Source organism: Rattus norvegicus, chromosome 10 (genome assembly GCF_036323735.1).
Source record: "Rattus norvegicus strain BN/NHsdMcwi chromosome 10, GRCr8, whole genome shotgun sequence".
Classification (NCBI taxonomy): domain Eukaryota; kingdom Metazoa; phylum Chordata; class Mammalia; order Rodentia; family Muridae; genus Rattus; species Rattus norvegicus.
Genome location: NC_086028.1, coordinates 14,299,001 through 14,305,000, shown reverse-complemented (window position 1 = coordinate 14,305,000; position 6,000 = coordinate 14,299,001).

The following is a 6,000-nucleotide window of genomic DNA, read 5'->3' as shown; positions in this document are numbered from 1 at the left end:
TACCACACATTTCCACTGCAGTTTAACTACCAAGGAGAGAAAGAAAAACCGTCTCAGCCCAGAAAGATCCTGCTGGGGACTGAGAGAGTGGCTCGATGGCTGAAGTGCTCGGCATGCAAACCTGAACACCTTGGCCAGGTCTCCAGCAGCCACACTAAAGCCAGGGACTGTGGTACACAGCCATCATGCAGAGCTATAATCCCACCACTGGATAGGCAGAGGCAAGAGGATGCCCTGGAACCACCAGTCTAGCTGAATTGGCAAGTTCTAGGTTCAAGGAGAGTCCTGTCTCAAAACATAAGGCAGACGTGAGGGGCAGGGAGAAGCCTCGGCGACTAAAGGTGCTGTCACCAAGCTTGATGACCAGAGTTCTATTCCCAGACCCCACCTGGAAGAAAGAGGGAACCAACTCCTGATAGTTGCCCTCTGACCTCCACAAGTGTACTGTGGTTGTGACATTTGAGCACTCTCTCTTGCACGCGCGCACACACACACACACACACACACACACGCACGTGAAAACATACTCAGTGTTAACTGTGGCCTCAGCGTGCACATTGGACTTGCTCATCGGCACATACATGTGCACTCTCAAAGGATCTCCCCCTCCCTCAAGGAACGAGACATTAAGCCCAGGACCTTTCGAATGCTTACAAACAGTATCTGGGAAGCCACCACAATTCTCTTCACTGCACTTATTGGAGCCCAAGTGGGAGCGGCAGATGGGCATTGCCACAGACCGAACAGAAGACGATGCAGCACGTGGCAGCCTGGCAAGGAAACTCATCCAATGCTTCCTGTGCCCCGTGGCACCGGGGCTGTTAAATGCAGATCTTTTCTGTGGCCAACCATGAAATGTACCTTCCAACTGTATTTCCATCATTACACAGGACATTGCATGTCCTTAATTAGTCTTAAAATAGAGCCTGTGTGTGTGTGTGTGTGTGTGTGTGTGTGTGTGTGTGTGTGTGTGTGTGTACACCGGTAAGTGAGCCCAGAGCCTGTGCCTGGGTGGGAGGGAGAGGAAGCAAACTGAGCAAGCAAAGTAGGTAAGGCTCCCTCTTCCAAACCTCTGCTCTCCAGCAGCTGCAGCAGCAGCTTTAAGCCCCGAGGGACCTGGCAGCAGCTGGCTGGGCCAACCACAAATATTTGCACAGGTGAGCTCCATTTTTAAAAAGGCTGTCAGCTGTAGTACTGGAGGAGAGGGAAAGAGAGGGACAAACCCACCTAGCTCCAGGCTCTAGAGAATCCATGACTAGAAACGGGCTGTAGCTATCTACTTCAGCTTCCATCCCAGACGCCCTGCAAGCGAGCCAGGGAGGGTGCAGCCCTACTGTGCAGCTCTTACGGAGGTGTCATGGCTTTGTAGACCCACCACCATATACTCTGTGGGTATCCGAAACCAAAAAGGGTCCAGAATGGCCTCGCTCCCACCTCCCTGCCCTAATCTGTCTCTGAGATAGGATCAGCAGCCTGGCAACCCTGAAAATCCAACGGGACATGGTTCCTTCTTGTTTCCGACCAAGGCTTCCAAAGCATTTGTAAACTAGCGCTTTGGTTCCTCCCCGAAGGACGCAGGAGCACAAGCCTGCTGGATTCCTCCAGTCCACAAAGAGCCACACCCCTTGTCTCTGTTTGCCCTGCAGTGTCTCCTCTGGGTCAGGAGTCACAGAATTAGTAACACTGTATACCTCGTCTCTCCAGAATATGCGGTCCACCCTCACCTGCACACGAATGACGGGTGCCTGGGATGGGGCTCCACGCTGCTAAACCCATCTGACGTCCACCAGTGATTTTGTTGTTGCCCCCTCCCACCATGGGACATTTTACCATGACTGGATGCACCATTCATTGGCTGTCATTTGGGGGGAATCCTGCTGGTCTCTACCTAAGGAAACTGTTAAACATCCTTCACAGCAGAGGCACAGCCCCAAGCATCCACAGTGCCAAGGGTGAGATGCTCAGTGATGCCCTCTCTGACCTTCTCCAAAGACCTTTTCCCATAGAGCCCAGGGCAGCAGTCTCCCAATTACCAATCTGTGTCGTCTGTGACTGGCTGCTCTACCCCAGTATCTAAGTCCTTGCTCTCCTTCTGCTCTGCGCCTTCTCTCTCTGGATTAGTGATAGTAGTTTGTGGTAGATCCTTGCCATTTTGTGGGGCTCCCGAGATAAACCCTCCAGGAAGACATGACTCTCCTCAGCGTTCAAGGTTTGCGCGCTCCATTCTGACTGAACACGATCTCAGATGGCTGAACAGCCTCAGTTCAACACCTGAGAAGCAGAGCAGGCTCCTCCTGCTGCTGTGCCCCGCTGCCTCAAGTCCTCTGCTCCTCCTGCAGCTACCCTGCTGTGGGCAACAAAGTCCTCATTCCCTAAGAAGTACTCTGGAGACTTACATTATTTTAAAATAAATAAGGTCGTTTATTTCATTCGGTGTTGACCCGGTTAGCTTTATGTCAAGCTGACACGGGCTAGAGTCATTTGTGAAGAGAGCCTATCTTTCTTTCTATTTATTTATTCATTTAATATATATAAGTACACTGTAGCTATCTTCAGACGTACCAGAAGAGGGCATCGGATCCCATTATTGACGGTTGTGAGCCACCATGTGGGTGCTGAGAATTGAACTCAGGACCTCTGGAAGAGCAGTCGGTGTTCTTAACCACTAGACTATCTCTCCAGCCCGAAGAGGGCCTATCAATTGAAAAAAATTCCCCCGTAAGATCTGCCTGTAGGCAAGTCTGCAGTGCATTTTCTTGATTACTAAGGAAGGGCCCAAGCCACTTTGGACAGTGCCACTTCTGGGAAGGTGGCCCTGGGTTGAATTAGCAGACTGAGTAAGCCACTAAGAGCAAGCCAAAGGCAGCACCCCTCCATGGCTTCTGCTTCGGTTCCTGACTCCAGATTCCTGCTTGAGTTCCTGCCCTGACTTTGCCCGATAAAGGTCTATGAGCTGTGGGGTGTAATAAACCTTTTCCACTGCCAGTTGCTTTTGATCAGATGTTTTATAAATATTAAACTAGGATGTTCAAGGCTCTCGGTCCCATCACCAGCAACACAAAGGAGAAAGAGTACGACGTCATACCAGGTATGTCACAGGGGTAGAAAAGTCCCCAGAAATATTGCAAGGGCGGCATACACTTCATGCCACCCTCCAAGGATGCAGTCACTCTCTCTGCCAGCCCATGGGGTATCACACCAGAGCGAGGCCACTGTCTGTGGGTTGGTTCGGTTGGTTATTTGTTGAGACAACCCAGACTAGCCTTCACCTTGTTTTCTTGTGCTGGCACCGAGGTCAGGGCCTTGCACAAGCTAGTCAGGCAGCTCTGCTGTGGAGTCCCCATCCCACCCCACCCCCGCCGGCCCTGACTCTCAACTCTTGATCTTCAGCCTCAGCTTCCAAGGGCTGACATTACAAGCAGGCACCTCCAAATCCAGCTTAGCTTTTCTTATCCAGAGCACCGCTTCACTTTGACACCCTGCCTGCCAGCCAGGAGGCTCCGCGTGTGTGTGTGTGTGTGTGTGTGTGTGTGTGTGTGTGTGTGTATGTGAGTGTGTGTGTGAATGTGTGTGTGAGTGTGTGAGTGTGTGTATGAGTGTGTGAGCATGTGTGTGAATGTGTGTGAGTGTGTGTGTATGTGAGTGTGTGTGTGTGTGAGTGTGTGAGCATGTGTGTGATGTGTGTGTGAATGTATATGTGTGTGTGAGTGTGTGTGAATGTGTGTGTGTGAGTGTGTGTGTGAGTGTGTGTGTGAGTGTGTGTGTGAATGTGTGTGTGAATGTGTGTGATGTGTGTGAGTGTGTGTGAATGTGTGTGTGAATGTGTGTATATGTGTGTGTGAATGTGTGTGTGAATATGTGTGTGAATGTGTGTGTGAGTGTGTGTGTGAATGTGTGTGTGAATGTGTGTGAGTGTGAGTGTGTGTGAATGTGTGTGAATGTGTGTGAGTGTGTGTGAATGTGTGTGTGAATGTGTGTGAGTGTGTGTGAATGTGTGTGAGTGTGTGTGTGAATGTGTGTATATGTGTGTGAATGTGTGTATATATGTATGTGTGTGAATGTGTGTGTGAGTGTGTGTGTGAATGTGTGTGTATATGTATGTGTGTGAATGTGTGTGAGTGTGTGTGTGAAGGTGTGTGTGAGTGTGTGTGTATATGTATGTGTGTGAATGTGTGTGTGAATGTGTGTGAATGTGTGTGAATGTGTGTTAATGTGTGTGTGAATGTGTGTGAATGTGTGTGTTAATGTGTGTGAATGTGTGTATATGTGTATATGTGTGTGTGAATGTGTGTATATGTGTATATGTGTGTGAATGTGTGTATGTGAGTGTGTGTGTGAGTGTATGTGTTTGTGAATGTGTGTGTGAATGTGTGTATGTGAGTGTGTGTGTGAGTGTATGTGTTTGTGAATGTGTATGTGAGTGTGTGTGTGTGTGTGTGTGTGTGTGTGTGTGTGTGTGAATGTACGCCAGAGGCCTCTGAAAGACCCTTCAGGCCTCCTCCCAGTCCACCAAACCTCATCTTAAATAATTTATGTTTGCTATAGAACAGAGAAGAGACACTGACTCCCAGCAGGAAGTAATACTGAGCCTATGACAGTTAATAAAAACCATCTTGCCCAGTGGAGTGCCAGTTTTCCCAGTGTCGTGGGAGGCATTTGGAGCCTGGTGATCTGGGAGAACTAACTGTCCATTATATAGGCCCAGGGCAAAAGCTACTGTTATGAAAGGATTCACCATCCAAGACTTTCCAGATCCCTCTCCACACCTCATTGCGGAAGACTTGCTCCTCATTCCAGAATATTCTTCCCTGGTTGGCTTATCCTACTATTTCGGTTTTCTATGCTGCTTAACAAATGACCAGAATTTCAGCAGTTCAATACAGTGCCCATTTATTCTCCCAGGTTGCTGGGGGTCATGGGTTCTGGATGGCTGAGCAATGTTCTCTGCCTCAGGTTTCACAAGGCTGCAATCCAGGAGTTGGCTGGGGCTATGACTCTGAAGCCTGTGGCTCTCTTCAAAACTCCCTTAGTCAAGGGAAGAATTTGATCCCTTGCTCTGTGAGCCTAGAGTCCCTTTGTACTTGATAGCTGAGAGCCCTGAGCCTCTCTCAGCTCCTCAGAGCTGCCTGGTGCCCCTCCCCCAGTCCTCAATCAGCTGATTGCTTCCTGCTGGGCCAGAAGATCTCTCTCTCTCTCTCTCTCTCTCTCTCTCTCTCTCTCTCTCTTTACCACCTCCTGCCCCTTTTTATTTACTTTTATATGGGCAACAGTCACATTGCATAAAATTAACCACTTTGGAAAGAACAACTCTGTAGCACTTGGTACGACCATGCAAGCATTCAGGAATGACGGCTGTATGTCCCGGAACATTTTCACCTCTCCAGAATGGAGACTCCCTTTGAAGAACACACCTCATCAGCGAGGCCCGCCTGGGGGCTGCTCCCTTATAAGAATGGAATTCAGAGTCTGTAGATCAACAATCAAATCACATGAGTGACAGCCGTCAAAAGCACATCTGGGGCACAGTATTTTACAGAGGTCCTCAGTATTTTACCTCCTACACCTGTGTCCTGGAGAGCTTGACCCAAGACGCTCCTTCCCATATGTGTGCATGCTGTGGGGAGATGAAGCTGAGTATATATAACAGCTTCTAGTGACGTGATCCCTTCTCACCCTCCGTCTGCTCATTACTATTACCAACCACCACCATCACTGCCAACACCACCCCGATCACCATCACTGCCAACACCACCCCAATCACCATCACTGCCAACTTCACCATCACTATTACCAATCATCATCATCACCATCACTGCCACCAACATCATCATCACCACCACCACCACTATTACCAACCATCATCATCACCATCACTGCCACCAACATCATCATCATCACCATCACTATTACCAACCATCATCACATTAACACCACCAACATCACCATCATCATCATCACTCCCAACACCACCATCATCATCACCATCACTGTCAACATCAC